Here is a 12,573-nt window from a genome sequence, read left to right as displayed (position 1 = left end):
TTTTGATTCTCTTTCCCTCTCCCTCTACCCCTCACACTGTGCATGCATGCATGCATGCTCTCTTTCTAAATGCATAGATAGATAGATAGATAGATAGATAGATGATAGATAGATAGATATTCAGCTTGGTAATTCCAGAAGGAAATTAACAAATACATAGATACGCAAATCCTGATTTTTTTATTTGCTCTTATTGAATCCAAGGTTAGTATGAGAATAATTTAAAACTTTATCATGGTGAGTCTTCTGAAGCCTCATGAAATACCTTTCCATTTATATAAGCTTCATTTAATTTCTGTCAGTTAGTCCTTAGATTTTAGTAAAGAAGTTCTTCCCATCACTATTTAGATTTATTCCCGTATATCTGATGGTTTTGATGCTATTATAAGTAATATCCTTCTTGCAACTGTTTTTATTAATTTGTTGCTGGTACCATAAACATACAATCATTTTTTGTTTTAATCATCAATATGATGACATTGCTCAGTTCATTTTCAATTTAATAGCTTTTTAATTATTTTAGAATGTCCGTGTACACGATCACCCTATTTTACAACTAATGACATCTTTATTTCCCTCTTAATTATCCTTACACTTTTCTTTTTTCCTTATTTTACTTTATTGGCTAGGGATCTAATTAAAATGTTGACTAAAAGAGGTGTCATCATCTTGCTTTTAATCGTCAGAGGATATTTTCACTTTAGTATATGACTTTTCCTCTAGGCTATTTACTGATATCCTTTGTCCATTAAGAAAATTCATATTTCTAATTTGTAAAAAAGTTTTTGTTTGTTCCTTTAATCCTGAGTACTGAATTTAGCCAAATGTTTTCTTCTGTATCTATTAATATAATCATATAACCTTTATTTTTTATTCAATAATGTAGCAAATTATGTTAATTTTTTAGATCTGTATTTATCTACCTGGAATAAGCCCACTCAATCTGGTCAATAGAATTGTCTAAAATGTCTCTTAAAGCATCTTCTCAGGCAAACTGGCTGTGAATACATGTTGGAGTTTTTCTTGAAATTTGTTACAAAGGAGGGAGCTATGAACATGACAGTTCAGACAATTCCTCTAGGAGGAATATTTTATGGAGGAAAATGACTGTATAATAGTCTTAGATAGTGTAAAATAGTCTTAGATAGGGGTTAACAGCTTAACAGCTGGTTAAACATTGTAGACTCTGTGAGGTTGGTTTAATGACACTAGGTTTTCCTAAGGTTGAACACTGTTAGAAATTTAGGAGCGGTTCTTAAGTTTATCAATGTCTATCACAGAACTGCTAGAGAATTTTATCAGAAAGATAAAAGCACTTCCAGAAGGAACGTCAACTCACATTAGACAATAAAAATCATCCAGGTTTTGGACAGTTCTTTTTAATGCCAACAAAGGATCTGTTCATTAACTAAGAGGGTTGTGAAAAGCTGTGACACCCACTTACTATTCCATCCAGTTGTAGAACAAAAGAATCAGTTCACAACGGAAGTTTAAAGGATAGTGGTGGGAAGAATAAAGATGCTGTTTGCTGCTGTCCTATTGAGTCCAGCTGATCTCTATATCATGGCACGTACCTCTGATTCATTATTTATATTTTATTTGACATAAGGGATAATCATGTATGAATCATATACATAGCTAAGATTTTCATTGTAAGATGGCTTGCACAAAAAATAACTAAGAAAACAAGGGAAGATGCATTAAGGAAAAAAAAAAACCTTCAATGCTTGTCACCAAAGAAATAATCACAGAATTAGGATCCATCAGTAGAACTAAATAATTCTCAGAAACCACTCAGATGACTATGATAAAATATTTTCTTTAACACTGATATTAACCATGCATTGTTAAATGAAAAACAAAAGAGCAGATCCCAATACAGTATATTCTCATTAAAAATAATGTACATACAAATAATATACACAGAAATCACATAGTGATGTGGAAGAGCTATGTTAAATTATTTCTGGGATGATATATTCCTTTTTCTTTTTGATGTTTAATATCTTTCTTATGTAGGTTTTTCTTTTATAATAAGAAAAAATAAATTTTAGAATAATGTATTTTGTTGTAGTTAGAAACAATTCAACCTCCCCACATATTATCTTATAAAAGCCTCAAAAAAAGTCTCTAAAACCACTTTGAAAAGAACCTTTCCTTACCTGTGAAACAATTCTTTAACATGCTTTACTGAATGTATAATAAAAGGCCAAGAGAGGTACTCCATTTACTCTTCTCTTTTTTTCCTACATTGTCTTCTTGAGAATACAGCATTCGTGTGTTTTTATTCTGTCTTCCACAAGTAGAACACATTACTTTACCGTAGCCTATGGCATCATTTGTGCTTATCAGTTGTCAAGTAACCCAACAAATACAATTTATCCACTTCCCCTTCCATGGATCCTGGAATTAAGGCCATTTTCCGCACAATACTTTGTTACCCCATTAAGCATTAGAATTTGCCTGTACAAAAAGGACAGGCATAAGATGCAGTGAACCCAAGTGTCATCTAGTCAATGATGGCAACAGTATGAAAGCAGGTTAATAATGAGTAGGCAAGTGCTTGAGTGCATCAATCAGATCCCATTATATGTTTGAAGAATGTGGCGCCAAATCACAGTAGCCAGCTGCCCATCTGCAGGCCACAGCTTCTACAGAAGCCAGCAATGAGTACAGGGTGCTGGATATCATCAGCTTCTTTCATTTGGGAAGGATTCTGATTGGAAAAATTACTGCCGAATTTTTTCAAGTCCAGTATGTATCTTATGGGTTCTTATTATCACTGTATATAATGTCCCAGAGATAACAGACCAGAAAAAGAGTAAATAATGTTACCATATGCATAGTGGAGATCAGTTTCCAATTGCCAGTATGTCTTTTTTTCATAAGTGACTTATTAAATTTGGTGGTAATACATCTCCTGATTGTTAGCCATTATTATTTGCAATGAAATTAATTCACATAAATTTTTTTCCAGATATTCCATACTTCAATACCATACACAAATATTTCTCACAAAATATTTATTGAATGCATTGATAAAACCACAAATACCCAGTTCTCTAAAAGAATTCAATATTCTAGACAAGTTAATTATCCAAATGATTGGGATATCACCCTTTTTTTAAGACTTTATTTATTTATTCATGAGACACACACACACAGAGAGAGAGAGAGAGAGAGAGAGAGAGCGACAGAGACACAGGCAGAAGGAGAAGCAGGTTCCATGCAGGGAGCCCGACGTGGGACTTGATCCCCGGGTCTCCAAGATCATGCCCTGGGCCAAAGGAGGTGCTAAACCGCTAAGCCACCCGGGTTCCCCAAGATACCACCCTTTTTGTACTGGATTTTTCTTTGGTAGATTTAAAAAAGTGATTATGCATTTCTGAAACTCAGCACCCCAAAAATAAATTATCCAGCTAAGAAATGGGCAGAAAACATCAACCTACATTTTTTCCAAAGAAGACGTACAGATGACCCAACAGACACATGAAAAGATATGCAACATCACTCATCATCAGGGAAATACAAATCAAAACCGTGATGAGATACCACTTCATACCTTCAGAATGGCTACAATTAATATAGAAAACATATAGAAAACCACAGATGTTGGTGAGGATGTAGAGAAAGGAGAACCCTCCTACACTATTGATGGGAATGCAAACTGGTGCAGCCACTCTGGAAAACAGTATGGAAGTTCCTCAAAAAGTTAAAAACAGAACTACCCTATGACCCAGCAATCGCACTACCAGGTATTCACCCAATGGATACAAACATACTGATTCAAAAGGGCACATGCACTCTGATGTTTATAACAGCATTATCAGCAATAGCCAAATTATGGAAAGAGTCCAAATATCCATCAACTGATGAATGGATAAAGAAAACGCGGTGTATACACACACACACACACACACACACACACACACACACACACGGATATAAGTCAGCCATCAAAGAGAATGAAATCTTGCCATTTGCAACCACATGGATGGAGCTAGAGTGTATAATGCTAAATGAAATAAAGCAGTCAGAGAAATATAAACACCATATGATTTCATTTCAGAAACAAAATGGGGGAACATAGGGAGAGAGGGGAAAAAAGGGGGAAGCAAACCAGAAGAGACTCTAACTATAGAGAATAAACTGAGGGTTGCTGGAGGGAGGTGTGTGGGGAATGGGCTAAATAGGTGATGGTGATTAAGGAGGGCACTTGTTGTGATGAGCACTAGGTGCTGTATGTAAGTGATGAATCACTGAATTTTACACCTGAAACCAATTTTCCTACATATGTTAAACTAGTTAAATAAAGATTTGAAATAAAAAAATAAAAAATAAAAATGATTATGTCTTTGTCTAGTTTTTAAAGCCATTATATGAAATGTAATGTAACATTATACAGTATATGTATAATGTAAACATTATTAGTATATAGCCCCAACCTTTGTGAAAACCTATAGATGTAGAAATTTAGGCCATTGGATAGAATATATATTCACCTAGATATCTGCTTTATTGGGAAAAAAGTTATGATTTCATTGATCCTATTTCTTATTTGTAACTTTTCTTTTAAATGTGCAAAAATAAATCTAAAAAATATCCATAGCACAGATAGTTATCTTCATATACATAAATTTAGAAAATTATCTTCTTGGCTATTGCCAATAATAATCTTTGCAGTACTCCAGTCTTCATATATGATTTACAAAATATTTATCATTGAAACAATGTACTATAGCCTCTTCTTTATTTTGATCTCATCTGTTTTCTTATTGTACTGCATTTTTGGATAGGATGCATGAAGGGCACTTAATTATTAGTACTTTTGAATTATTTAGTGAATGGCTCATAATTTTTTCAACTAAAACATAGCATATTGTTACATATTTTTCCCAATTTCTTTTATGTTTAGCTTTTAACAGATCTTTAGCTGGTAGCAAGGGCCTTTAAGTAACAATATGAAAACTTCATGTTCTCTTCAAACAATAGAAGACTAGCTTATTTCTGGTCAATATTTCCATTGAGAACAAGTAGAAAAATTAAGGACACTTAGATAGAAGCATATATACCTGAAGACATTAGAAGTCTACTAAATCACTAAGGATTTGTGAGGCTGAGAGGATGTCAAAAGGGGTGAGCCTAATATTTAGTGTACCTTTGCCCCTTGAGCATTTACTTTTTGAAAATAGTAGAAAGGAATGGGTTGAGCAGCCTCATCAAAATAGATTTGCCAATGAAAAGAGACCCTGGTAGACCTCTAAGCTAGAACACCAAAGGACCAGCAGTAGGTATACCAGAAATAGAGTAACACTTATGAAGACTGACACCCAGATTCTAACCTGTTCAACCCCTCATTAAATTGATATAGTAACCAGCCAATAGCTCAAGAGCTTGCCAATAGCAAAACTAAATTCACTGTAGAGGAAAACAATAATTCAGAGACACAAATTATGTTTACATTGTTTATATACTATATCTGGAATCAATCAAAAATAACTAGGCCTACAGAGAGACAAAATATTTCAGAAAAGAAAATAAGGAAAAATAGAATTAAAATTCTAAGAGAAATATACTTCAAAAATGAAGGCAAGAGACTTTCACTGCTGGCCATGACTGAATAATATTGTATATGCCAAAAAATCCAATATGACATACAGATAAACAGAATTAATATGGGAATAGTAAGACCACTGTATATAATGTTAATATACAAAAAGTATTTATGTTCTTATCTATCAACAACAAATAATTAGAAAAAGGAACTCTTAAAATGTATTATTAATGATAGCATCAAAACTGCTAATATGTAGGAATAAATCTTTTTAAAGTAAGAACTCTGGGGCATCTGGGTGGCTCAGTGGTTGAGCATCTATCTTTGGCTCAGGTCCTGATCCCGGGGTTCTGGGATTGAGTCCTGCATTGGGCTCCTTGAGAGGAGCCTGCTTCTTCCTCTGCCTATGTCTCTGCCTCTCTCTGTGTGTCTCTCATGAGTAAATAAAATCTTTAAAAAAATAATAAACTAAGAACGCTACAAAAATCTATGAAGCACTATTAACAAAATTAAAGGGGGATCTAAGCAAATAGAGGGACATACTGTGTTCATGGAAAGAAAGACTAAATGCACTTATAACCAAATAAATGCAGTTTATATTAAGTGCATTTTATAATAAAAATGCATTCTATAATAAAAATGCAGTTATAACCAAATGTCTTATCATTCAGTACAATTCCAATCAAAATAACAACAGATAAATTTTGGAAAATGACAAGCTAATTTAAAAATGTGTATGGAATTGAAAACAACTAAAAATTATCCAAGAAAATCTTGAAAGAACAAAGCTAAAGAGATTTGTACTCCCAGTTACAAAAATTTTTAAATCTCTAATAATCACACATGAGATATTGGCACAATGAGATATAAATAAACAAGTAAATCAGAATAAAAGATCTAGAAACAAACCCGCATGTACATGGACATTTGGATATGACAAAGACAGCATTGAAGAGCCCTGGGGGAACATACTGCCTTTTCAGTAAATTGTGTTAGATCAATAGCATATCAGCAGGGAAAGAAATAATCTTTCTTACCACATTGCATGCAAAAACCAATACCAGGTGGATTATAGATCCACCTAAGTATAAATGGTAAAACAATGAAGTGTCTGATTAAAATATAGGAGGGTTTTTTGTTTTTTTTTTTACCTTGGGCTAGCAAAGATTTCTTATTGAGTTAGCATAAACCATTAAAGTTTAATAAAAATGGACTAAATGAGGGACATATGCTAACCAAAAAGCATCATTAACAGTGAAAATACAAATGGCAGAAAGGCAAAAAGGCATTTCTAATATCTACAACCAACAGAGGGCTTGTATCTGGGTTAATTTCTTAAAAACCTTAAAAATCAGTAAGAGAAAGATTGTGACAATAGAAAATAAATGAGCAAAAGATTCGAGCAGAGACTTCTCAAATGACCATAGACCTATAAAAAGTTTCTTAGCCTCACAAATAATAAGGGAATGGATATTAAGTACATGCTGTGACCACCACAATTAAAAAGACTAGCAATACGGTGTTGGCTAGGATATGAAGCAACAACAATCATCATATCCTGCTGATCAAAATGAAAATTTATGTAACCACTTTGGAAAGTTGGTAGTGGCTACTAAAGCTTAACAAATGAGCCTCATGACCTAGCAATTACACAGCTCAGTATATAACCAACAGAATTCTGCATTTATGCATACCACAAGACCTGTGTAGGCATGTTCATCATAGCACCATCAAAGTGCCTATTCTCATTCCTACAGAATTTTGCAGCACCATTTGCAACAGCCCAAACTCAAAACAAGGCAAATGTTCATCAATCCAAATGTCTATGAATTTTGGTATATTCATGGAACAGAATGAGATTCAGTAATGAAATATAGACAAATGACTGCAATATTCATCAACAAGGATGAATCTCACAATGTGGTATAAAAAAAAAAAAGCCAAGCAAAAAATGACATAGAGTAGGATTCCACTTTTACACAATTATAAAACAAGCAATAGTAGCAATAGTAAATTGTGGTGTAAGAAGTAAGGATGGTAGGCATCCTCTGGTTGGGAGAAGAATTTCTGGAAGGAGGCATGAGGTGGCATCTAGGGTGTTTTCCCATGGAGTTAGTCACTTTATGAAAGTTTTTGATTTGTGAACTTTTCTGAACACATGTATTCAGCCAATGGAAGTTTATTTAAAACATTTTTAAATATGCAAAATTAATCCATGGTATTAAAAATCAAAATAGTAATTACCTTCGGGCAGGGATCTGGGCAGTGCTCGGGGGCAGGTCTGAAAGTGGCATCGAGGATGTTGGAAAGGTTAACACTGTTTCAGAACTTGAATCATGCTTACATTAGTGTTTTTACCATGATTTGTGAAATTTTTCCATATCTATTTCAGTAAAAACACTATTAATAATTGTTCAAGATATACATTTCTGGAATTTTTCATTATTTTTAAAGTGTTTCAAAACAGGGCACCTGAGTGGCTCAGTTGGTTAAGCATCTGCCTTTGGTTTGGGTCATGATTCCAGGGTTCTGGGTTGAGTCCCGCATCAGACTCCTTGCTGGGTAGGGAGCTTGCTTCTCCCTCTCCCTCTGCCTGCTGTTGCTCCTGCTTGTGCTCTCTCTCTGTCACTTTCTCTCTGTCAAATAAATAAATAAAATATTTAAAAAAATAAAATCAAGTGTGTGAAAACAATATCTCCTTCATCCATTTTTTTTACTGATAGGCATGTCAGCTATATAATCAATATTAAAAACCATTTCTGTTAGGCTAGCTCTAAATACATATAGCAGTACAATGAGGTTCTCCGTGATAAAATCTATGTGCCTTTATGCAAATAGCATTGCAGATGTGATCTGATCTAGCAATCTCTGGCATCTGAAATAAAAGTTGAAATTGGCACAAGCAACTGAACTATTTAAATTTCAATGGCTTGAAAATAAGTTTTGCACTCTACATCTCTGGAGGAAGGGACAGAATTTTAATTTTTAAAACAATATGTATGTAATAGGCTAGGGGTAATTCACAGCCTAAGTTGAAATCATGGTTGCTTCTGAAATTTAATTATCTCTTGGTTGGCCTAGCATCCTGGATGTGAGGCCATCAGAGGGCCCTCCCCTCCACTCAGGGAAAAACCATCTAACTGAAGAGATCATTAACAAAAATACCACAGATAATTCAAATTCAAACTTTCTTCCAGTCTAGTGTCTCCCATCTTTCAGATGACTAGTTGAGTCCTAGGAGAAAGGGGACAGAAGCAAAAACAAAAAAGCTTTCATGCAGGTGCATGAAAATGCAACAGAGGCTCAAGACTGCCCTTTTCCTGGACATTCCCTAATGTCTGTGGGAAGAAATTTCTCTGGCTTTGGGACAAAGGCACAGGCACACTCCTACACTGTCAAATGAAGACAGAAAAGACAGCCCATGACGGCATTCCTGGTGGCCCTTCACTGGTGCTGCAGGTGATAGCACCAGCCCAGGCTGGACACTGCTCTGCTTTCACATCTCTGGTGACCCTGGAGGGAGGTCACAGCTTCAGCCACCACTGCAGACAGTAGAAGGCACCAAAAGTAACTGAACCATTGACCTTTGGGTCCTGGGTGAAGCTCTTGTGTTGTATGGCAGACTGAGAGGCTCATGCAATTTTATAGGGACGGAGAAGACTTGAGTATACAAAGCCCGCATGGGTCAATTGGGAAAAGAAAAATTGAAAGAAAGTATCTTATGAAGGTAACTCTAGAGTCTCTCAGAAGTAGGTGGGGGAGGCTGGAGTTCAGAGAGGGTTTCGGGGATTTCTTCATTGTGGAGAATTGGAAAGAAGTCCAGATTATTAACACAAATGTAACCTTATTGAATCCTAAGGCCGATACTAAAAAGCATAGATCATATTACTATTGAAAATGCTCAACTTGGGGCACCTGAGTGGCTCTGTCAGTTAGGCATCTGTCTTTGGCTCAGGTCATGATCCTGGAGTTCTGGGATTGAGCCCCACATTGGGCTTTCTGCTCAGCAGAAAGTTGCTTCACCCTCTCCATCTGCTGCTCCCCCTGCTTGTGGCCTCTGGCTCTCTCTCTCCCTTTCTCTGTCAAATAAATAAAATCTTAAAAAAACAAAGAAAAATAAAATTCTCAACTTGATTTTAAAGATTTCTTCCCAATATCTAAATTTTGCCTATTTTTTAATTACCTAAATAAAGGTAATGACCGTATTACCTATTACTCACAGGTAATAGTGAATGACTATTACAAAGTGACTCATCATTCTCTTACATATTACACACACTAAAGTAGAATTCCTAAGCTGAAGTTTTTTAGATCTTTCCTCATTAAAATTCTAGTCAACTTTTTAAAGCCTAACACCACAAAATAATATCAAATGCCATATGCAAAGCATGACATAGCAAAGGAAGGGACTGTGTAATCCCTTCTCAAGCGTATTGCTCAAATTCAACCAGAGTCAGAAACCACATTGGCGGAAATCTAACGTAGTGGCATTTTGGAACACGGCTATTATTCCAGAATTTGAAACACATAAACTCTAATTACTGTCTTGACTCTTTTGCCTTCGTTCTTTGTTCACTTGGAAATACTGATGCCTAAATTCTAAACTTCTAAGGAAATACTAAGGGAAAAATAAAATTCTGAATAAAGAGTTCATCTGGGTAAAGTCCACATCTACAATATTGGCATCCAATGCTTTGCTCCCTGAACCTGGATGAAAAAAATGTAAAAGAATGTAAAAATAAGAGAAAAGCTACCATAGCATCTGAGATATCAGAAGTGTCTCAATAACATGCTGTGAAAATAATGTTATTTCTAACTTAACTAAGCAAGTTGGGGCTAGAATAGAAGATGTGCTTAGGAGCCTACTCCTAACTCTCTTTCTCAAGAAAGCAAGGGAGGGAGAAAATTCTGGCAGAACTGCAGCAGTGTCCTAAAACATGGAGAAAGGGCTGGAGACGAGGGTGGCCAACAACTTCTCTTGTTCATGCAAGAGAAGGCCGCCAGGAGCTCTGCCGTGATGTGAGTGGGTCAATGCAATTGAACGTGGATGCCATGGGAGGAGTGGAGTCACCGGCACTGGAGCTGCCTCCCCGGGCAGCAGGGCCTCACCTGCCAGAGCAGGGGTCCCCTCTGGTTGTCCCAGGAGGGAAGAAGGTGGAGCATGAGTGGAAGGTTACAATGGTCCCTGGCGTCCTACCAGATGTCCAGCTGCCTGCACTTCCAGCTTCCTCCCTACTTCCTTTGGGTTATAGACTCACACAACTGGTCAGATAAATTTACATTAATGCATGTCCACCAAAGACTCCCACCAAATAGAGCAGTGTATTCAAAGTAGTCCCAAACAGGGAGCCACCTAAAATGCTCATGAAAAGAAAATGGATAAACAAATGATGTTCAAATTGTGTTTGCAGCCTCTGCCCTTTGCTCACAACGCCAGCACCTCCTCTAGCTCCCCAGAGGTCCAGCTGAAGGAGAAGGGGGCTAGTAAGGATGTCTCTGCACTGCTGCTGGGATGGAGCTGACTGCCCACCAACCCACCAAGGAAGGAACCGGCTGCAGGAGCCGCTGGCAAGAGTGCGCCTTCTGCTGGAAGGTGAAGAAACTTCCTCCTTACAGGCCTGGAGCCCTGGACACTCGGTGACATTTAGACGTGATCAGAAAAGACCTCAGATTAACCTTAAATGGCCAGTTAACAGAATTCTGAGACCGTTCCTCCACCACTGATTAAGAATTTATGGAGTGGCAGGTGTTGGGGACAATATTCATTTAGCCGTCTGAGACTTCTGGGCAGACTTGGGAGACGTGGCCAGCTCCAGCTGCCTTCTTGTCCACTGCTTGGATGACACCCACAGCAACCGTCTGTCTCATGTCGCAAACAGCAAAATGGCCCAGAGGAGGACAGAAGCTCTCAACACACATAGGTTTGCCAGGAACCATATCAACAAAGGCAGCATCCCCAGATTTCAAGAACTTGGACCATCTTCCAGCTTTTTTCCAGAATGACAATCTATCTTCTCCATCAGCTCAGCAAACTTGCAAGCAACGTGAGCTGTGTGACCATCCAGCACAGGTGCACGTCCAGCACTGATTTGACCTGGATGGTTCAGGATAATCAGATGGTTCAGCATAATCACCTAAGCCGTGAAGCCAGTTGCTTCCATTGGTGGGTCATTTTGCTGGTTAATGATAACAAAGCATCGTAAAACCTTCAGAAGGAAAGGAGAATGTTTTGTGGACCATTTGTGTGTGTGTGTGTGTGTGTGTGTGTGTGTGGCAGTTTTATTGGTTTTTAAAATCAGTACTTTTTAATGGAAACAACCAAAAATCTGTCACAGAATTTTGAGACCTATTAAAACAAAAGTTTAATAAGAAAAAAGCCCGCTAAACTTCTGATTTGCAAACTTCCTTTCCAGCGCTTGGTGGAGAAATTGCTCAGGACTTCAAAACAGATCTGCGCTTCTGGAGTGCAGCTATTGATGCTTTGCAAGAGGCAAGCGAGGCCTATCTGGGGAGCCTTTTTGAAGGCGCCAACCTGTGTCCTCTCCACGTCAAACGTGTAACAATTATCCAAAAGGACATCCAGCTAGAATCTCGCATACATGGAGAACATGTTTAAGAGTCCACTATGAGGGTAAACATTTCATTCCTTAAATTTTTTTTTTCTTCTTCTTATTGGTCATTCTGAACGTTAGATGTTTTCCCCCACAGAGTCGAAAGGTCCCTAAGTATATGATTGCAAGTGGAAAAATAGGGGACAGAAATCAGATATTGACAGTTTTTCCATTTTCATTTGTGTATGAGTCTTTAACATAGGTGCAGGGACATAAAGCATTAATGCAAGTCAAAATGTCTCCTATTTTATTCTGGGGTGTGTGTGTGTATAAGTATGTAGAAGAAAAGGGATGATTCTGGATCCACTGCATGATGAGAGACTTTCTTGTTCCTTTTGTTTTTCCAAAAGTAACTCTTTTATCCCTTGATCTCAGCTAAAACACACTACAGGGAAATTACCAAACATG

At 36.9% G+C, this 12,573-nt stretch overlaps 1 pseudogene; it reads left to right on the top strand.

The window, feature by feature from the left end:
• The window catches only part of LOC125754104 (histone H3.3A-like), a 68,292-nt pseudogene extending 55,988 nt beyond the window's left edge, over window positions 1–12,304 (top strand).
• Window positions 12,305–12,573: the final 269 nt, after the last annotated feature.

Source organism: Canis lupus, chromosome 31 (genome assembly GCF_003254725.2).
Source record: "Canis lupus dingo isolate Sandy chromosome 31, ASM325472v2, whole genome shotgun sequence".
NCBI classification, from domain to species: Eukaryota; Metazoa; Chordata; class Mammalia; order Carnivora; family Canidae; genus Canis; species Canis lupus.
This window is presented reverse-complemented; position numbering and strand designations above follow the sequence as displayed.